Genomic DNA, 22,853 nt, shown 5'->3' on the forward strand with positions numbered 1-22,853 from the left:
GTCAGGCAACCCTGTGCTCCCGCTACCCCGGCGCTGATCCGGCCGGATGAGCTAGATTTAACTTTCAATGTATCTGTAATAGTGAAAATCTAAGATAGAATTTAACCCACGGTCACTGAGTGACTTTCTACCCTGTCCACCACAACAGTTAAGAAAGCAAAGAAGATATAGTTACTGCCATTATCAACTCACCCAAGACAGAATTTACTGCTCTTATAAAAAGGCAGTCTCATGCAAGCCTCATGGTAACAACAAAAGAAAGCTGCAGCACTTACATAAATAGGAAAGAGACAGGAATAAAAGCTCAGGACTACAGAAACATAAACCACAAACAGAGGCAATAAGAGAGCAACAAAGGCATGAAGAAGCTACAAGCACCCAGAAAACAATTAACCAAACAGTAAGTGCGTATCTATTAGTACACATTTAAAGTACACGTATTAATCTCTCTTACCAAAAGACGCAAACTGCCACTTTAGCTTCAACTACGTGCTGCCTATCTGAGACCTATATAGGCTTTTAAAAACACCAGTTGTCTGGAAGTAAGGGGTTAAAAGGTATCCCACACAACTACTATTCAAGAGAAGAGGGTAGTTGCTACCGAAGGAGAACAAACTACAAACCTTTCCTACAATGCTGACCTACCTACATGATATGGGGGCACAACAGTGTCACACATGTGAGAAAACTGAACCACTACTTCATTGGATTTAAGGCCCACTCCATGAGATGGAACCCATGTCTGACATTGCTCAGGTGGCCAAGAACTTGAGACTAGATATGCCATTGACCTAAAGTAAAACCAAATATCACTGCTCTGCTAACTGAATGTAGCAACCCCAACAATGCCTAGGGACATTCTGCTATACTTGTAGATCTGGGTCTTGATCAGCCATCATTAGCAAAGACTCCTCCTTCAGTAGATAGGAACAAACATGGAAACATACAAATGAACAATGTGCAGAGAGTGAGAGACCTTGGCACACTCAATCCTGAAAAAAATGTCTCTATCAAATACTTCCCCTCAGGAATTAAGGAACTACATGGAAGATGAAAAGGAAAGATTATAGGTATGATGATGTAAATAGATTTCAGTAAAATAAACAATCTAGAAAAGAACAACATAATGACTTAAGGAGAAATAAGCCAAAAAGATTAAAACATTTAAGTCAGTAAACTCTTTAAGAGTTAGCTTTAAAAAAATAAACAAAATTAACCAACCATACCTAAATTAACCAATAAAAAAACAAATACACAAAATTAAAAATGGAAGAGGATATATTAAAACACACTCCTCAGAAATGAAGACATAATTAAAAGACTATTCTGAATAATTACATGGGAAAATAACTTAGAAGAAATACATAAACTCATAGAAAAAAATATTACCTACAAAGATTGAATCAAAATACATACAAAGTGTGGGAAAACTTATAACTACTACAAGCCACAGGGAACAACTCAAACTTTCAGCACTAAAACATGGAACAAAGCAGGAATGCCCACCCTTGCCATTTCTATTAAACATAACTTTGGAAGTACAAGCCTTAAAAAAAGAAAATGTCAAGAGAAAACGACACCACAATGAGAAGAAGGAAAACTGCCCCTGTTGGTGATGAGACGATCTTACGTCTAGAAAAGGACTTCACCCAAAATAAGTAGAATTAATGAATAAATTCAGTTATGTCACAGATTGAATAGTCAACATTCAAAGGCCAGCAGAGTGTCTATACACATACACCATTACTCACACATACACACACACACACACACACACACACACACAAAGTCTATACACTGTTATGCATGCACAAAGACAAAGAAAACAGTCTTATGGATAACAGCATCAGAAAGAAAAAAACTTCAGAGTGAATAGGACCAGGAAATAAGAGAAACATACACTTATAACTATAGAACATTGCTGACAGAAATTGCAGGGGGAATAAATAAATGGAAAGACAACTGCATTTATAGATGAGGAGAACTAGAATTAATACTACTACAGTGTCCATTCTACCAAGAGTGTCCTACAGATGTAGTGCATCCTCAATTGCTAATGTTATTTTTCACAGCAGACAAAATTTATATGAAACCAGAAAAACCACATAGCAGCCTAATTAATGTGAACAAAAAATAAAATAAAAATAAAAGTCACAGCAGCATCATAATATTTCATTTCAAAATATATTGTAAAGCTATTCTATTTAAAACAGAACAGTATTGATATGAAACAGATCTGCTGATCGATGTAATAAGATACAGAGCTCAGAAGAACCTTATATTTATTACCACTTATTTTTAGCAATGGTGTAAAAAAACATACGTTGGGAAAGAACAGGCTCTGTAATAAATAGCATTAGGAAAACTGGATACACACATGCAGAAGAGTAAAACTCTACTCAAGACAGAAACAAAAATAAAAATGGATTAAAAATGAAAAACTTACATTTTATATCTGAAAGCATAAAGGTATTAAAAGAATAGCTGATTTTAAAATCCCAATTATATTGACTGGGCAGTAGTTTCTTACATACACTCTAAAAATATAGTCAATATAAATAGAAATAAACAAGATTGCACCAGACTAAAAGGTGTCCATACATCAAAGGAAACAACACACGGAGGAGACACTCCATGGACTGTGAGAGAATCTTTGGGAACTATTTGTGTGACTCAAATTCATGTGATTCAACAGAAAACAAATGAACATCTTAATTAAAACATGAGTAAAGATTTGAGTAGACATGTTTCCATAAAAGACATGTGGGCTAGGTATGTCAGTGCATGACTGTGTCTTGGGGACAAAAGAGACTGGGGCAGAAGAACCATTTGGAGCCATTCTGTCCTATCTACTGTATTCTAAGCCATACTGAGCTGCACAGCAGGATATGGTTTTACAAAACAAAAAAAGGAGACAAGAAAAAAGAAAGAAGACACATAAATGATCAACAGATCCATGAAAAATTGATCAGAGTCACTTATTAGAAAAAGCCAAATAAAGATGGTATTGAAATAGGAACCCACTCTTGTTGGAATCACTATAAACAGTTTCTATAAGTAGTGGAAAGGATGTAGGGAAAGGGGGAACAGCAATGCATGCTGGGAATGTAAATCAGTATACAGGGTTTTAAAAAGTAGTATTAGGAGGTCCTCAAAACAAGAAGGATAGAATTTCCACATGATCCTGAACTCTCACATGAGGGTTAAGATATATAGTATAGTAATTAATTAATTAATATATTATATTAATATATAGCATATTACTCTGTGTGTGAGAGAGAGAGAAATTAGAATTGATGTGTCAAAAACACATCTGCACTTTAATTCCCATTTTAATGTTATCTTTAATAGACCAAGGTGTGGAAGCAATGTAACTCTCTGTTGAGGGATAAATAAATAATATATTATATTAAATATAATGGAATATTATTCAGCCTTGAAAAGAATGAGATCTTGCCATTTGCCATATAAGAAGTAAGCCTTAAGGATGATATGAAAAGTGAAATAATCCATACACAGAAAGAAAAATTTTGATGGCGTCATTTGTACTTGGAATTGCTTTCTTGCAGAGGACCTGGCACTCTCTGCTTTTTGCAGGGGACCAGAATTAGATTCTCAGCACTCATAGCTTAGGAGGTCCACAACCTGCAGTTCTGGGCAGTGTTGCCCTCTTCTTGTGCTAAATTTACCTGCATGCACATGGTGCACATACATACTCAGAGGCACACAAAAAATAATAAAATAAGTCAAATAATAAGACAAGTCAGATAGAAAATTAAATTAAACAATTACTGGGTGAGAGGGAAGGGTGGGAAGTAATGTAGAGTCAAGGATACAAAGTATCCGGTCCGGGGATAGCTGTGCAGCGTCATACTGACTAGTTCTGTGGTCTGCTAAAAATGAAGCCAGCGAGCTGCACTCCCCCACTCCCCCAACAAGCTTTTCCTCAGGCTTCCTTCTTGCGTTCCCTCAGTTATGACTGTAGTCTGTAAGCTGAGATAAGTGATCTCCACTGAGCTGCTTTTGGTCAAACTCATTTGTCACAACCATAGAAAGGAACTAGGAAAATGCCCAAGCCCAGGAATGTGACATAGACCTCTAAGACCTTAGTTCACAAACCTTACTGAAGGAAAGATATTTGGAAGGAAGCGTATTTTAACTGCTCTTCTAAAACATTCCATGAGTTGAGAAAACGTGAAGCGGCTTTACTTTTAAGGCAACTTTTGTGTATGTCACTCAGGATAAGGCAAACCTCATATATGGTTGTTATTTTTTATTTTCCGCAAGATTGGTTACTATTATAAAAGACTCTTGTAAGCCTTCCGTGAACTACTCACTCGTTTAACCTCAGAGCCAAGGCTCTGAACTCCAGAAAACACTTTGCATTGTTAGCAGAGTTGTTCTCCTTCCAGATAGTCCCTCTCAGATCCCACCCGTTCCAGCTGGCGTTTTGGTTCAGTTACTACACTCAGGGTACCATAAACACATATTCAGATTGATGTGCTCGGACACGGCCAGTCAGCTCCTTATGAAGTCGTAACATAAAAATGGCCTCTTGCATAGCTCAATTGGTTCTAAATTGATGTCTTGTTTACATGAACATTGAAAGACCTTCAATTACCGAGAGCTGTCGTCATCCTCACAAGCGGCTGATTTTATGCGAGTCGTGATAGAAATGAATGAGCCGAGTCTAAACTGACTTCTGTGATTTTCTGAGGTTTTACTACTGTTCAAAACTAGTGTCTATTATTAAAGTTATTCATGAAATAAATAATCTGAAACTTTGTATCTCTCTCACCCCCTTTTCTCGGTCATCTCTGGATGATTCTCTCTCTCTCTCTCTCTCTCTCTCTCTCTCTCTCTCTCTCTCTCTCTCACTCACACACACACACACACACACACACACACACACACACACCCTCATTCCTCATTTTGACTTCTATAATTGTCCCCTTAAAGGAATGCTATTTCCTCTGTCCTGTAGGATGGCCTGTGAGCCACTCAGTTTTCTCCTCTGTAACTCTCAGGTTGTTTTAGATATGTGTGATATTATCTAATCCTAATTGGTTGTGTAACAGGATCCATCAGCCCATACCATATTAAGCCACTCTACACCACCTATTTTCTGTATGCAAATCAGACAGAAACAAATGTTTGGCCCCAGCTGGGCAAAAACGTCCCATTTAGAATTCTTTTCCTCTTCTTTGTTCTTTGATGTTCGGCAAATGAGCTTTAGAACTCCACTCTTCACACAATTCAATTTTACAGACCCATTATCTGAGATATAATGTGGAGGTTAAATATATCAGGGCAGCCATTATGTGAAAATAATTAACAGTAATGAATAATGCACTAATTCCACTGATGAGAGATGGTTATGTGTGTAATGAAGTGTTGGGGCAGCCCTGACAAATGAAATTAAAATATTTAAACACTGTTTTATGATATTACTTTGCTCATATAATTTCCTTTACCTACAATGAGCCACTTGGATTATCGTCATTATCTTGACAGCGCTGAAGGATGAAATACTGCGGGTTAATGTGACAGCGATTAGTCAGAGGGAAATCCATCACCCACTGGCAGAACAGGCTGAGGCAGAAGAGGCCCGTGCGCTGTCCTGTTTCCAACCTGAGAAGAATGATGCTGTCAACATCACTTCAATATTAAATGGATGGAATTATCTTGTCGTTCAGTTACAGCCTCTGAAGAACTACCTATTTGTACCTGCAAAGGAAAGGTCAGGTTTCTTAATCACCCACAAAAATATGTTGATGGATCTCGCATATCAATAACAGTGACAGGAGCAGAGGCAGCAGAGGGGCGTGACCATTTAAAACCAAGAAGTTTCTCCCGAAGTTTTCACAAATCTCCCCTTTCCCTGTAATTTCTGCTTAAATTAAAACAGACTCCAAAGTCTCATCTGAAGCGGAGTCCACCAGCTCACTCTCCTTAATCTGTCCATAATCAGTACATCACACTCCACGTAGGAAAGCATTCTCCCCTTGGTTGAACTTTATGAATATTCTTCTTAAAATAATTATTTGCCCCCCCATATAGCACAAGTGTGAGTCTTAAAGGTCTGATGATGCAGTCATCTATCCATCCATTAAGGTAGATACAAAAGAAAGTCTACAGTACATAATGGGAGAGTAATTCATTGGTAACTTGAACAGAAACGATTATACCACTGACATCAGTTACGTACAGACGGGAGTAATTATCATTTCCAGAAATTTTCTAACTATATAATATTCATTTTCAAATAGTTTAAAACTCTACGTTTAAGAAATTCTTATTTTGCTTTAAAATAAAAAACTTGTGAACGAAGAAGCTGCTTTTAGGACATGATCCCAGAAAATTTTGACCCAGCGTTTTCTCTGCTGATGACTAGATAGCTCTCTTTGATTTTGCTCTAAGAAAGCGTAACAATGGAGATACTCATTCGAGAATAAGGCTAAAGGTCAGCTCCCCCTTCCCTCAACTGATTCCGACATCTTGGGAGTCTCCCTACCAAACAAGCAAGCATCATTTAGACTGCAAGACACTGCACGTTTCGTTAGCTAATATTTCAAACTGAGTTAGAACATCTCTTTCATTTCTAGTCAAAATCCATGTCCAGTATAACCAAAATACCAGCTTTGCTGGCAAAACTTTCTGATCCTCTCCGGCTCGCTTGGGATCCAACAGCGCCTCCTTTTGTCACCTAGAAACAAATACTTTAACCTATGAAATACAAGGCTTACTGTCTCTTCTACTGTGTGGACAAAGCGACTGTGTGATGACTCCAAACATCACTTAGAGACAGCAATAGTTATTACAGGGTCAGAATGTTTCCAGAACAAAGCAGGATATTCTAAACCCTTTGATAACAATAGTACTGGAGAGTGAGTCCATACTACCTTACTATACTCATAACTGAATCTGTAGCTCAAATCAGCAACAACCATTATGTAAGAGGCGATGTTGATATTGATATATTTATATGTTTACCTAATTTAATTTACAATATCATTTTTGAGAAAAAGTTAAAAAAAATTAAACACACACTATTCAAAATAATCTACGGTCACAAATTTTTAAAGTTTATAATGTGAGCTATATGTTTCTCTTGATAGCAAAGACTCCTTGAACATCATATAACCCTGCTGTGCTTGCATTTATTTTGAAAAAAAAAATTACAATTTACTTCAATTACCTGACAATGAAGTGCCTCGGCAATAAATCTAACATTAAAAAATCATTCCCAGCAAATTACTCCAATAAAATCAATGAAGGTCAGGCTCAGCTGTAGCAACAAATAAATGACATGCTATTGACAGGCTAGTGGACTTCATTGCCATTTATAAAGGTTAAGGAGATAAATAATCTAACACAAAGCAGATGTTTACTAAACAAAAGCTGGAAGCAAGGAGAGAAATCCAAAGGGGAAGTTAGGCGTGAAGAGACTTGCCATGTTCCTGGTCTCCTCCCATGACAAAATTACTGGTTACTCTAATTCTAGGCAACACGCATGTTCTACTGGGTCAATATTTATCTGCTTCGGGCTACTTCATGATCTTTCTACCTTTTATATATTGAAGGCATGAGACAGATTTTCTGTTAACAGAAAATGAAGAATTGATAAAAATTGAATAACAGTAGCCAGGTTAAAAGCAGTTTGACCCATTTCAAAATTCCAGTAACTACATCTTTGAGAATAGCAAATACTAAGGAAGAAAAGTTGTCATGTTTTTAATATGAAAACAACTCTGTAACTCTGGCATTTTAAAACCAGAAATAAATCTAGATTTCACACCCATGTACTTGGTTTAAAACTTCTGTTTGCACTCACACTCTGTGAAACAGACCAGACCAAATCTATAAGGCTATTCCTAGGTCATGGGTTCCCTCCTGTATGTATCAGTAATGTGTATAATCCATGAGACAAATTGTATTGTCTATCCAGATTTCTCAGAACTAAGTCCAAAATTTGCTTTAGCTAGAAAGGCCCAAGATTCTATGAATCACAATGGGCTGTCAAATATAATATAAATAGTAGCTTTTGGGAGAGACCCAGTATTACCATAAACTATGGCTTTCTAGAAATTTAAAAAGTGGAAGGAATTATAGAGCAATGAATCTGGCCTCTTTGTTTTACAGAGAAGGAAAAACAACCAGAAAGAGAATCTTTGCCTCGGGAGTCTCAGACATATCTAGGTCAGAGCTTGCCCCAAGTCACCTGATTCCCAGGGCATTGATCTAACCACACACTCTCTTGATCTAAAATATTAATGAGGAAGAAATGGTAGTATCTATTTCCTACAGACAAAATAAGAATCGCTTCCTACTTTAAACTATAGGCTTAGGTGTCCTCAGATGTGCTTGCAATCATTTGGTCTCTTGGTTAAAAGAGCGAGGGTCAAGCTAGCCAATTAAAAAGCTTCCTTTCCCCCACAGAATACATGAGTGACTCCAAAGGTTCTCACATGTGTTCTCAGCCATGCTCAAGCCTTACAAAGGGTTATGGGAAGGGGTTTTCTGGAGAGATGGCGCAGTAGTTAAGGGTGATATATACTCAAACTGCTCAGTTCCCAAGCAACAAGCACATCAAATTCCAGCTCCTGGGAATCTGGTGCCCTCTATGGGCTTCCATAGGTAACTACAAGCTCAGCCCACACACACACACACACACACACACACACATACACACACCACTTTAAAATTTTAAAAATATCATTTTTTTAAAGGAAAGAAAGGAAGAGAGGGAAAAAAGAAAAAAGGTTGAATTAAATTTGGTCTTTACATTTTTCCTAACTATCTTATATTATTTTTACAAAAAAATAATTAGTAGATAAATAAGACTTGCCACACACACACGAAAAAAATACAATGAATGAGTTTTGTGTGTATTGCTAATACCTTTAAAATATTCATTTTATCTTAGGAAAGTGGTTTAACTGGGTAATTTCTTAAAGAAGTTCCAAATTTTATAAGAAAAGATAAATTATGATGCAGAAAAATGACAATTTATTTGAGACAACATAACCAATGTTGCAAATTTAAGGTTATGGGCATTTTCTCAACCATTAATTAACAGAAAAAAAAATGATCATAATTCGAGAATTCCTAAACTACTGCCTTTTACTTCCAGACCCAATACGATGCGCTATTCCTCTCTAAGTGCAGTTTTAAAACAAAACCACAAAAGTACTTTTATGCACCGAAGGCACCGTTTGAAATAGTCATTACTGATTAGCTAACTGTGCAGTGTTACAGTTGGAGACCACTCAGGAAAAGTTCTGCTGAAGCAAATAATTGCTAAGAGAGTTGATCCTAGACACACCCCTAAGGAGCATTTCCCAGAGAGAGCCTAAGTGACAGAGGGAATTCGTTTCTTTCTTTCTTTATTTATTTATTTATTATATGTAAGTACACTGTAGCTGTCTTCAGACACTCCAGAAGAGGGCGCCAGATCTTGTTACGGATGGTTGTTAGCCACCATGTGGTTGCTGGGATTTGAACTCTGGACCTTTGGAAGAGCAGTCGGGTGCTCTTACCCACTGAGCCATCTCACCAGCCNAGCCACCATGTGGTTGCTGGGATTTGAACTCTGGACCTTTGGAAGAGCAGTCGGGTGCTCTTACCCACTGAGCCATCTCACCAGCCCGGGAATTCGTTTCTTAAAGGAGAGTTTCATTATAAAATTTCCATACCCAAAAGCAATACCATCATCCTTGTCTGTGGATGAACTAACTCCTGAACTTAAAGGCTTGAGGGAATTGAAGATAAACTCTCACACTCAGAAGCCTTCTTAGTGCCCTCTCTAGGTGGACCTAAAATTTACGTTTGCGTCTTTTTCCCCCCAATTTGGATTTTATATAGATGAACAAGTTCAGATTTGGCACTACCAACATACAGGTGTCAAAAAGTACCCAAAGTTCTATACAAGGTCCAGAAATCACCGTAAAAGATCAGGTGCTCCCACTCTACCCCTGATGACCGACTCTGAGAAATTGCCTCCCCACATGAAGGGTGCACAGCTCACAATTGCACAATGAAGCAGTATCCCACAAAACCAGCTTCCATCTTGTCCCCATTCACTCAGTCCTTGTACATGTCTACAGGAAGAGTCTTCGCTACAGAACAGCAGGGCCTTATTCGTGCCTGTCCCCCGTGCTTCATACTCTTGAGCTGTTCTCCTCCTTATTTCTCTATGGAGTCGGTTTATATCACACTTGATGCCCAAGACATACCTACGCCCCACTCACCATTCAGCCACCATAGGAACTTTTCCCAGTTTTACAATGCCCTCCCTTCCTAACATGCCCAAATTGTGTCTGTTTAATTTTTTTTTCAAAAGTATCGAAATGTCTCTCTGCCTCCAGATGATTTAATAGCTCTTGGATTTGCCCAATGTCGACATTATAAGTATCTACTATGTGAATGATACAATTCAAGTAGTGCCAGCGAAAATAAATAAATGTCTCTGTGAAGCAGGTGAGTCATATCTTTAAAGATCTTTCTGGTGTTTCTAGCATGAGTAAGAAAGACCATCCAAAAAGAACTGCTATGGCCTCAGATAGCATCTCAGGCTACTCACATCAGGCTGTCCGTCACCGCCTTCACATCTCTGGTTCTGCCTCTCTTCATAGTGCTCAAACCATTCTGCTTCTCTTTCTCTCCCATCTCCACCCCATACTTGCTCACCAGAGCGGCCCCACCTACCCGTGCCACGTCAACAATGACATCACCTTTTGAAAGGTCTGTCCAACTCCAAGATTGAAAGGGAAATAAATCCCTGGCCAAAGTTAAACGTAGCACAGGAAAATTGGAATTCAAGATAGAGTCGTCCAGTTTCGTGGTTGAATCGCCACCACGAGAAACTACAGAGATGAGCAGACAGACCACTGATGGGAAGCAACCACAGCAGGGCATGACAGTCAGCTCTGGTCTCCACTCTGCAGGTCCTCATCTTCCCCCTGGGCTAGAATGGATGCCGCTCCGGGAGTCACAGTGACTCAAACAGTGATGGGTTTTCTCAGAGGAAGAAGGCGTAGGGCCGCTGGCACTTATGTTACTAGCTCTGTTACTGGCTCTGTTGATGGGCTGTGCCACTCACCGTTTTCCAAGGAGCAAGAACACAGCCGCCACCATGTTTTCTGCTCACATCTTTTCAAAGCACGCCAACTACTCGGCGGCTTTTCTCTCTCTCTCTCTCTTTCTCTCTCTCTCTCTCTCTCTCTCTCTCTCTCTCTCTCTCTCCCATCTCCACCTCCGTTTTCTCCCCCACTTACTTCTTTTCCTCCTCCTCTCCCTCCCTGTCTCTCTCTCTGTCTCTCTCATTTCTCCACCACCTACTTGCTCACAGCGCCTTGAAGCTTCCACTATGCCCCAAAATTCAGCTTCTTAACCAAATTATTTTATCCAACGTTTTTGTATTATTGGAGCTTCTCATGTGATTATTACTATCAGATCGAGAATCTATGTTACAAATCCATTCAACCAGCGACTGAGGGGATCAGAATTCCCTCTTCCCACTAAATCAAAGAGTCAGAATTGCATTGCTATGATTTATATAATGAATGTAAAAGAAAGAATGATGCATACAAAAGGTGAAGATCATATACACAGAAATGTAGGCGATGCAGAAATTCTCATCTCTCACATACACTCTGATTAAAAGTTCATTTGCCACAAACACTGCATCATTGGAAAGAGAGGCATTTGATCGGGATACAGTTGAAAATGTCTGGAGGTATGGTTCCGGAATCACTCCTGTTGGGAAGCTCTGCTGCTAAGGTCAAAGTCTGACAGTATCAGAAAGCCCTGAGCTCTGCACAAAATGGCAGACTCCCTTTGTTAAGGAGGCTTCCTCTTCTCTATCTCAGATCCCACACCCTCTACCTAAGAGGAATGTCACATGTCCCTTAGGGAAATTACAGGTCCATCTCCCTTTCTCCTGATAAGAATCCCATCCAGCAAGCATCCCAGATTCCTGGAATGCCTCCCCACGCTAATGAGGTAACTCAGTACTTTAGCCAATGAGCTTTGCCCACTACCTCCTCCCTGAAATTTTATATAAGCATCGTTCATCCCAGATAGTGTTTGTGCTGCCTCTCTGAAGCTGACCCTGGAGATAAATTTGTCATCTCTGTTGTACTCACAGGCCTTCTGAAACCCTGTTTGTCGATAACTGTGCTCCCTCTGCCCTCGTGGGCTGGTGGCTAACAACCCTGGGAAGAAGAGAAGACCAGCACTTAAAGAGCTCAAAGAAGCCAAAAAGCCTAGTGTCCAAGATGTCATGGTCATTGCTGGTCTTGTTATGCAAACTGTAGTTTCAATACATGGTCTGTGTCAATTAGAGTCCATGGAAATAATTCTCTTCTTCAATTATTTTTCTTCTGTGCACTTTGTAAATTCTTAGCTCTGCTTGTCTTGCCATTTAGAGCAGGTTAGCACACATAGCTGTATGACCTCATCTCTAAACTTAGCCACTGAGCCTTACTCCCTCATCCACATCCTCCCAGTGTCATCAGTGAGGAGCTATCTGGGGACAAAAGCCTGGGGCTATCAATAGTGCTGTACAAATAAAACTGTTAGCAGGAAGGGAGAGAAGATGGCTGTCTCACACAACAACTCTGGGACCACGGCTACTGCACTCTCTAAGACTGTCCTCAAAAATCTATATTTGAAATCAACAAGTTCTTTATGTCCAATATAAGAAGCCCCCACGCACATGAAAACTCATGACTGACTCTGTACATCCAACCGTCTACTTTCTTCTCAACAGAAGGAGATGAAGAGAGAAACTATCATCGAGAAAATTTTCTGTATCAAAAATAATAGTGGGAACAATAATAGGTTCAAAGTGACCAGCAGAGCCATTTGGGCATCAAGAATGCTGCACAGCGATAGTTCTCAGAGAGGCTGTGAGGCCTTGGGTATAGGGAATGATGCACACAATAGTTCTCAGAAGAACCGAGTAGCTATTTGGGAATGCTGCAGCCCGAGAGCTCTTTGAGGGACTATGTGGCCTTGGGCATAGGAGAGATTATGTCCTGATAATTCTTTGAGGGAATGTGTAGCCTTGGCATAGCAGTGACTCTGCCATGACAGGTCTCTGAGTGTCTGTGTGGCCTTACTAAGAGGGAGGTAGTTGAAGACAAAACCAGTCACAGAGCCAAACTAGCCAGGATTCCTGCTGTGTAATTATATTTCTAATCCATCGTCATTTTATACTTGTTTATTCTTCTTTCATCATAAAGGAACTATCAACTATTAACATCCAGTATTTTTAAAATGGTAAATACAGAGACAATTTCATTGTCAATCTTGTGTTTGCATTTTCCCTAGGGTTGTAAATTTTCAGGCACTGGAGCTATATCCAACCAAGAAAATGTTGGAAACACATACTTTGTGGGTTTTTGTTTTTTTTTTTCTGAAAATTACTTTGAAAAAGTTATAAATGTGTTTTTGACAGTTTGGAAGTGTATGAAGAACTGAGTGTCAGAGACACCTTGAAAGAAAATAAATTTATATTTGAGAAATGCAAGCCAGACTTCACAGGAAAAATATAATTAGAAAACTACACAAGAAGACAGTCGTATTGGTAAAACAACCGGAATCAACTGGTCAGCCATTTTGGAAGGATATAGAGAAGTCAGGAGTTGCACAGTCCAATCAATGACAGACCAGGGGTGAAACACTTATGCTTAGCCTGCTTTAATAGTTCAGAAACCCCACCCTCTGAAAGCCCAGTCTTGCTAGTCTATCAGGTTTTAAATTCAGAATTCAAAACTCGACTCTTTCCAACAGCTTTGGGATTTACTGGTGAAGACAACAGGGATTCAAAGCAAGGGCTTGGGGCTCAGAGACAATAGAGTTTTAATGCATATGCTAGCACTTACTAGACCTAGAGCCAGTTATTAACTTTTCCTGTGATACTTTTTTCTTTTATTGAAGATACATATTTTTCTCAAATGACATACCCTGATTACAGTTTCCCCCTTCCCCTGCTCTTTCCACTTCCTCTCCATTTTCCCTCTCATCCAGACCCACCCCTTTCTGTCTCTCGTTAGAAAACAAACAGGCTTCTAAGTGAAAACAACAAAATGAAGCAAAATAAAATATCATAAGAAAAAAAAAAACAAAAGTTAGCACATTGGAATAGTGTGATGCAAATATATGGAAGGAAAAAAGACCAATAAGAGGTACAAGAAATAGATGTAGACACAGAAAAACCTTCGTCTGCCCATCTGAGCAACTCTTTTATTTGAAAAATTAAAATGATAACCCTGATGTTGAAATGTTTATTTTGCAGCATTATAAATTATTTGGCACACAGTAAATACTCAGAAAAGAGTAGACATTCATAATTATAACAGAAGATAGCTTGCATTTTTAAAAGAAGGAGCATTTCATAATTTCCTGTAACTGTGATTAGAAATCTGTAGGACTTATCCAGAGAAAGTTTTGGGGGAAACCAGACTGAATATATTTTCTGATTTTTCTACATGGAATACATTTTGAATGATGCTTCAGACACTTCCATAAAAGCCAGATACTCCTCACTTCAGTACTGTTGAGCCTGACACTGTGATTTGTTTTCACCACTGGGCTCTCAGCCTACAGTCAGCACACTTGAAACTTCCAGGCATTTGGTTGGCTCTCCTCACTTCTCCCGGTCCTTAAAACACATACATTTACTGAGCCCTCACCTCCCTGAGACACTCAAAGCCCAGCCAGGTGTCCTTGTCTGGGGCCAGTCTAGATGTCTGAATCCCTGTCCTATAGACACATGAGTGAGTTCCCCTGAGCACAGCTTGGTTTCCCAGAACGTCATTAGTGCTCGAATAAATGATCAATGTTTAAAGAACTCAGAGCTGGGGAAAGATGTTTTTTAGCTGCATTTCTCTGGCAATAATTAACTTTTTTGCCATTGTACTTACAGAGTTCCTGTAGACACATTCATCTATTCATGTGACAGCTTTAAAGACATATTTCCACCTCATTTACCAGGACTGTGGCGCAACTAGTGGTTTAAGAAATGAAAAAGAAACGTTCGATCTGAACGGAGCCATGTATTTAGAACCAATGTCCTGAGTTGGGAATGACTCTCAGACCCAGCATTTCTTGAGGACTTCAAGCTCCCATGAAAAGAAGAGAAAGTAAATACAAATGAGAAATATATTCTCTCTTTCTCCATTTACAAAATGCCACAGACAGCAGCGTTGTCTCAGGGAAAACTTTTGTATTTCTAACAACAGCAAACGTCTTTCCTATCATGGGTTTTTGAAAAAGGTGCTTGCTTTGAGTGATCAAAGCAGTGTAGGCAAATAACCAAAGGAAAGTGAATCAGAAATAAATAAGTCATAAACATTTTGCTTTCTTGTTATATTTCAATAAAAATATTTTTTGTATGACTCTGGTTTTCTTTAAACAGTGTGTTCCAATGTTGGCAGATTCAAAGGCCATGACCCACAGATGCAAAAAACATCCCACAGGCTATATTAAAGAGACACAAAAATATTTCCAAATACACAGATAAACTGGAAAGAAAATAAGTTCTTCAGATGCAGACATGTAGGCGAATTTAAAGGTAGAGCAGCAGTTGTATGGCAAGCTCCGCCCCCTGGAAGCTCGGCAGCCAGGTCGGATGTAGGACTGTGGCACTACACTTATGATTGATGTCAGACTGGGACCCAGCAATGTGATCTTGGGAGAGAAACTTGGAAACCCTGTTCATAAAGACAGGATAATTAAAGGCCTGTTCAATTGGTACAGGCAACTAGAAAGCCTCTGCCCGCTGGCTTGAGGATTGCTGCATGTGGTTTTGTCTAGGAAGGAGAAACTGCCATTCATAAAAATAGAAATGCTGACCTTGTACATTTCATAGGTGTAGTGAGCTACATTTGTATAGTCTCTATGCTAAGAAGTTAAAACTCCTAAGATTTGGCAGGGAGGTCCAAACGCCACACAGGAAAATATATTATATCCAACATACACAGAAGTTTATCATCATATAAACTTTTATTATAACAATAAATAATAAAATAATTTATAATGATAATAGTGGAAGTGGAATGAGGAGGTGAATTCTAACTTGTACCAAATACAAACTCAGTATTTTTTTAAAGAATAAAATCATGAATGATAAAAAGCAGGGAAAATTTTGAGAACTGGCACTACAAATAAAACTATTTATTTAAAGAAAAAGTGTGAGGTATACCTAAAATAGCCAACTTATATCAAAGAGAAAAATTGACGATATGTGACCAAAACATGAACTATTAAAAATACCTACATTTTCTGGTGCACATTCACAATGGATTTACAGCTATAAAGAATGAACTAAAGTTAGGAAATTTGCTGCTAAGTGGGTGAAACTGGGAAGAATTATACTTGAGTGAGGCCACACAGGCCTAGAAAGTCAAATACTCTGTGTTCTCTAGTATGTGGAAACTACCTTTGAATTTTTAGGTTTGTGTGGTTTAATGTAGAATACACATGGAAGGCAGAAAGCTAAAATGGAGCTACTAGGGTCACAAGATGCTAAGGGAGGTCGCAAGTGCTGTGAAGGGGGGAAAGGAAATCATGGGGGAAATAGTAAGTAGAGAAGAGAACAGGCTGGGCCACGAGGAGCGTGAGGAGACAACATGGAAAGCAATGTTTTATAAGCTTCCTAATCTTATATTATACATATCAATTATATGTAAAGACTTTAATTGGAGTTACCCAATATTGGTACTTCCTTGAGCGTATTCATCGGGCATATCTTAGGTTATCCACCAGATCTTTATTTATTTATTTTTTTCTGAGACAGGGTTTCTCTGTGTAGCCCTGACTGTCATGGAACTCACTTTGTAGACCTGGCTAGCCTCGAACTCAGAAATCCACCTGCCTCTGCCTGATGACATCACATACTTGGGTCACAGAACACTGATAAGTCAGGCTGGTTCTTACCTGGAAACTTCCTCCTTACCTGGCTTTCCTAAAGCCAGAATATGTTCTACAGGCTGACAAGGGAGAAAAGACATGAGCAGTTTACCCAACTGTGAATACTTGAAGCCATGGTGATGACTGACCTAAAAAGATGTGCCATTGGTGCATTGGTGCGGGAGTGGCATAGATGTTACAGGGGTCACCAACCTTTCTCAGAATGGCACACATACATGCTATCATAAGCTGGTAGCCAGGAATTGGTGGCTTGGAAGGTCACAGAACCTCAAGAGGAAGCTACTACTATTACTTTGCTGAAGGGAGAGTATAATCTAACTGCCTTCTAAAGACTTATTCTTATTTTCATAGATTAATGCAGCTCTCAACCTTCATCAGAGAACCTTCCTTTGCATCAGACGACAAACAATATATGTACTCCCAAATGGCCAAAATGAAGAAAATACATAATGGTGGAGTGCTAGGCCCTAAATGTAACATCTATATTAGCTCTCTTCACTCCAAGACTCAGAGAACATCACAGAGGAGGTGCCAACATGATTTGAAGAGACAGAGACAGTGGAGGACTTCTGTGACATGAAGGGGCTCTTACATTTTGAGCTTCCTGGAGTTATTATTGCCTACATAAGACTTCATCAAAAGTCTACTGTGGATGGGGAGAAGCTCCTGAGCTACCACTGGGTGCCTCTGGGTACTACTGGCAGTTCATGAATGCTGGGGCAATTGGAATCATTTCTCTGGGAGTATGGTCATTGATAGGGTTTTCATAATGTCACGGGTTGTCCTATGTCTGTGTGCAGGGATCTACCTTCATCATTCTGCATTAAATATTTAATTTTCCATGTAAATGCCTCTCTGGTTTTTGTGCCCTCCATAATTCTTTCACTACAGTGTTACAGTTTTATTGTAGAGGTTTTTCATGGCCTCCGTTAGATTTGTTTCTATCTATTTCACTGTGAATGATGTTATCACTGTTGCTGTAGAGGGTTTGTCCTTCCCCTCCCCAGAAGTGAGGACAGAACCTATGGCTCTGAGCATGATATCATGTGCTGGGCCACTGGCTTTCACTCCACCCTCCTATGTATTATTTGATCAGGGGCTATTGTGAATTTTTTTTTTTAAAAAATGTTAGTGTGTTAGTGGTATGTATATAAAATGTTCCTTTTTACTTGTTGATTATGCTTCCTATAGCTATTGAATTTTTCCTGTTTCAATACATTTTAGTCAGTTTTTCTGTATATAAAATCTTCCTGCAGAAGAGGATAATCTGACAACTCCTTTTCTAATTGAAATTATTATTATTAATTATTATTATTATTATTATTATATTCCTTTCTTCTGCTGATTTCTCTTGTAAAATTTCCTTTTACTGTTCTGAATAAAAGCGGCAAATGTGGACATCTTCATTTCTTCAGATCTCAGAGGATACAACCTCATCTTCTTCCATTTCGCACACAGAAGCAGTGGCTTTATAATATCTAGTCCTTTACATTGTGAGGTAGACTCCTACACATAATTCCTTCTGGCTTTTTTTTTTCTTCACAAAAGAATATTTAACTTTAATGAATACTTTTTCTGCACCCACTAATGAAATTATTTTGATCCTCTCCTTTGCTGCTGTAATATTGTTTTTCAGTTTGTTCGTGTGAAATCATCCTTGTATCTCTGGAATAAACTCTACTTACCCAGGTGCACTATCTTCTTTCTGTGCCCATTAGTCAGGTTTCCATTGTTGTGACAAAACATCTGTGAAGAATGAGCTAAAGGAGGATTTATTTGTTCCCACTGTTTCAGATCATTGTTGGTCCATTGCTTTTTGGCCTGAAAAATAGGAATGTCATGATTGAAAGCCGTGATGGCAAATCAGAGCAGCTCACTCGCCTCACGGTATCCAAGAAGCAGAGAGAGAGAGGAAAAGGGTGAGGAGACAAGATGCACCCTTGAAGGGCACACCCTACTGACCTACTTCTAACTAGTCCCACTCCCTAATACTTCTGCCACCTCATAAAAGCACTACCAATTAAGGACGCTTCTTTCACATATAAGCTTTTGGGAAACATTTGATATCTAAGCATTAATGATAGGCCTATTGTCGGTATCTCCTTTAACCCTTATGTTTCTTTGTTGAATTTTAGTCTTGATAGCCTGTCCACTTATGAAAATGAACACCAATATCTCAATATCTCTAACTCCTACTGTTTTTTAATCTATCTTTCCCTTTAGATCTAATAATGCTTTCTTTACATAGTGTGTGTGTGTGTGTGTGTGTCTGTCTGTCTGTCTATGTCATGTGAATCTTTCCTGGAATAGTGCAATGATGCAAATAAGTATTTATTCATCCCATATAAGGCTTAGCAATAGACCAAAGTGCAATTCCACTAAAGACTAACTTGGAAAACCAGAGCGTTTATGGGCTTAGGTACAGACCATGAGTTTAGGTACAGACCATGAGTGCCTCAAGCGAGGCACACCAATAGTGAACCTCAGACAGTGTGAATGATGACCTTTTCATAGAAACACCCATGAGTCCCCTTTCCACTTAATTCTACACTCTGTACACTCTCACACCATCCAAGCATACAGGACTACAAGCAGCTGGAACAGATGCCAGTGGTGAGGAGCGAAGTGGCTTAGACCATAGGTGAATATCTGTTTAGCCTTCTCCATTCTTCCTTTTAAGACAATATCAACAGGTCCAATCTTGAGGGTATCTTAGTGATGACCACAGCTGCTTCTGATGAAGATAGTAATTGCTGCTATGCTCAGAGGTCAACCTTCTACTACGGCTTATAATGGTTATTTCTTTGTAGTCAGTTGCTTCCTCTAACTTTATATAGTGACCTCCTTTGTCTTGTGTTACTTGGTCCTACTTGACACACAAAGTTAATATAAATCATGAGAAACATTAAGGCCTATTCTATTCTTGTGGTTATAATTAAACAGTTTCTAAAGGTTAACAACAAAGAATGAAAACCAGACAGATGTGAGGGCCCCAGACAGTGATGAGTTAACAATATGGTCTCAAAATATAAAGTCAAAATTTCCTGAACATAAAGAAAAGGGGACAGAACTACCATCTGATTGGGGTGTTTTAAAAGTTATCTTCCGAATATATAGATGAAAGCATTCAAAAAATAAATCTGGAAGGGATTTGAACAGCACTAAGCATATATAAAATAGTAATCATAAAAAAATTCACAAGGAAGTGGCACAAAGTTCCACCCTGAGGAAGAAGATATTTGATATATATGCATGCATGCTGGGAGAGGTAAAACCAGTCTCTGTTAGTGATGAGACACTGGTTATAGCAACCGTTCTCCCAAAAGAGACCTCCCATGCTCAGGAAAAGTTGGGCCAACACAATTTTGTTGTCGTTGTTTTTCTCAAAGAGAGAAAGAATATGGAGTTGAGTGAGTTGCAAGGAGATCTTGAAGGTGTTGGAGGTGGGAAAAGAATATAATCAAAATATATTGTATGGAAATGTTAAATATAGTAATGTTAAAATGTGAAAAAAGAAAAATGACTATGTTATAGGCCTTAATGTAGTGATCAATAAATAAAAAATAATGTTTCCCTGCTGTGCTAGACTCCAGACCATTTGTCTTTCACGAGAGCGTTTACCATCTGTATACCATTCTCTGGTGATGTGCCTATAAAGTTTTTAGCCCATTTCTTAAGCCATTTGTTATTATTTGGCTTTAGGGGTACTTTATAATTTGGGATAACAACTCTGTATTGGTGATGTATTTTGATCATACTTTCTCCTGGTATATGACTTGAATTCTGACAGTGTCTTTCAAAGTAGAAAACTTAATGAAATTAAATCGGCTTATCAATAATTCCTTTGATGAATTATAGAACATTAGTGTGATATTAAGAACATCATACCATACCTGAGGTCACCTAGGCTTTCCCCTCATATTACTTTTCAGGAATATTTAATGTTTCCCTCACACACAGGGCAGTGATTCATTTAAACTTAGGGTGTGCTGTGTCCAGACAGCTTTATTTTGGTATATGACTCTCAAGCACATCTCTCTGTATTGTTTTCCCTTCGCTCCTCTGTACAAGCTTACTTCTTCATTGTCCATTCTGTTCCACTCATGGTGGAAGGGCCTCCTATTAAGCTCTCAGTCCCCCCATGTCCAGGTAGCTCTCTGACCTCAGTGCAAAATGAAGGGCTCCCTTTCTCAGGACTTCCTGTTCCTGTTCTCTGCCTCACCTTACTTGGAGAGTGTCTCTGAGCTAACTGGGAGGATGACCCTGCATGCTCTACAAACAAACCCTGTTTTTTCCTTCTGTCTGTATGATAATTAGGCACTGTGTTGTGACCAATCAGCATTCTCCACCTGTGCCTCTCAGAACCCTTATGTACCTGGAACAATAAAGTGGAGCTGTCTCACTGAGCTGTCCCCACAATTCCTCCTGTGACGCCCAAGGCCTTCTGAACCCTGCTCGCTGCTTCTTTTCCCTCCAACCTTGAGGTCCAGCTGCCAACAATCCCTAAGGAAAAGGGAGATTCACACACTCATACACTTATCTATTCTTTCCCCAATATCACACTGTCTTCAAAACAGTAGCTTTTGAATAAGTATTAAAATTCGGTACTAACAGTGCAGTTTTATTGTTCCCCTTTAATGCTGGGTATTCTGGGTGTTTTGATCTTCATGTAATTAAGAAAAATTAGGTTTTAGGGATTTTAAATAATTAAATATGTTTCGTGGTGCTATAACAGCGAACAAAAAACATATGTTTATCCAAATATAACATTTAAATTATGTGTGTACTATGGTGACCAAACTCAGGGACACGTAAACACTAAGTTCCAACACAAGATGGCAAGTAGGGACTCTCATTCATTGGTAGAAGAAATGAAAATGATACAGGAAAGGTCATTTGGTAGGTTCATTCAAAAGCTGAACATTCTTCTACCATACAATCCATCAATTGCATTAACTTGAAGGAACTAAAAACTCTCTCCAAACAAAGTCTAGGGGCAGAAGTTATTCCAGATGTGCCCATAACTGCCAGAAGCTGGAAACAACTGATAGGTCCTCTGGTAGATACGCTCAGACAAGGTTCACACATAAAGCCGAGTACTTAGGATTTTATAAGGAAATGAACTGTTATGCTACAAAAATAAATAAAGAAAATTTAAGAGTGGGCTACTAAGAGAAGGAACCCAGTCTTTAAAGGCACAAGGCGGTTAATCCTAAATAGATGTCATTCTGGAAAAGGTAAACCTGTGTTAACTACAAAGAGCAGAGGTTACAGGAAAAAATTTTTTTTTAATTTTTATTTATTTTGCATTTGTGTGTATGTTGACAGTGTTGGCAACAAAGTGCCTTTACCATTTGGGCCATCTTGCTGGTCCAGTTGCCAGGGCTTTAGAGTAAGGAAAACATGTTGTATGATACATATGACATAGTTAGATATCATATATCTTGTCATATCTATCAAATCTCTAGGAGGCACAATCCTACCGTGAAGTTTACTGTAGCCATGATCTTCGGATAGTAAGGTTGTGTGGGTCTAAATACATCAGTTATCACTCTGATAAAGACACTGATAACAGGAGAGGCTCTGCAGGGCAAGAGATAGCACAAGGTCATCTCTATAGTATGCAATTCAATTTTGCTATGAAGCAAAAAAAAAAAAGAAAAAGAAAAGGAAAGCCTCTTATAAAAGAGAATTCATACAGCTTGGATGATGCTGTGTAGCTCCTGGATTAAGCATTTATTCACAAAGGAAAGAAGAGGGCTCCTAAGAGTCAGGAAGCTCACAAAACTTAGAAGAACTGATGGCCCAGCCTCCAGAAGCTGTAGACAGTTGCTGGGGAGAGGAGAGCCCTCTTCAGGGCTCCCAGAAGGTCCTGCTGGGAATTACCATGTTGCAACTTCATGAGTGACCATGGG

The 22,853-nt window shown here is 38.9% G+C and overlaps 1 long non-coding RNA gene across 1 annotated transcript in view; it reads left to right on the plus strand.

The window, feature by feature from the left end:
* Nucleotides 1-18,333, plus strand: part of LOC110308872 — a 272,207-nt gene extending 253,874 nt beyond the window's left edge. Inside the window, exon 4 of the long non-coding RNA XR_002379622.1 lies at nt 17,290-18,333. This is a non-coding gene — a long non-coding RNA (uncharacterized LOC110308872). The remainder of the gene's footprint in view (nt 1-17,289) is intronic.
* The last annotated feature ends 4,520 nt before the right edge of the window (nt 18,334-22,853 follow it).

Source organism: Mus caroli, chromosome 14 (assembly GCF_900094665.2).
Source record: "Mus caroli chromosome 14, CAROLI_EIJ_v1.1, whole genome shotgun sequence".
NCBI classification, from domain to species: Eukaryota; Metazoa; Chordata; class Mammalia; order Rodentia; family Muridae; genus Mus; species Mus caroli.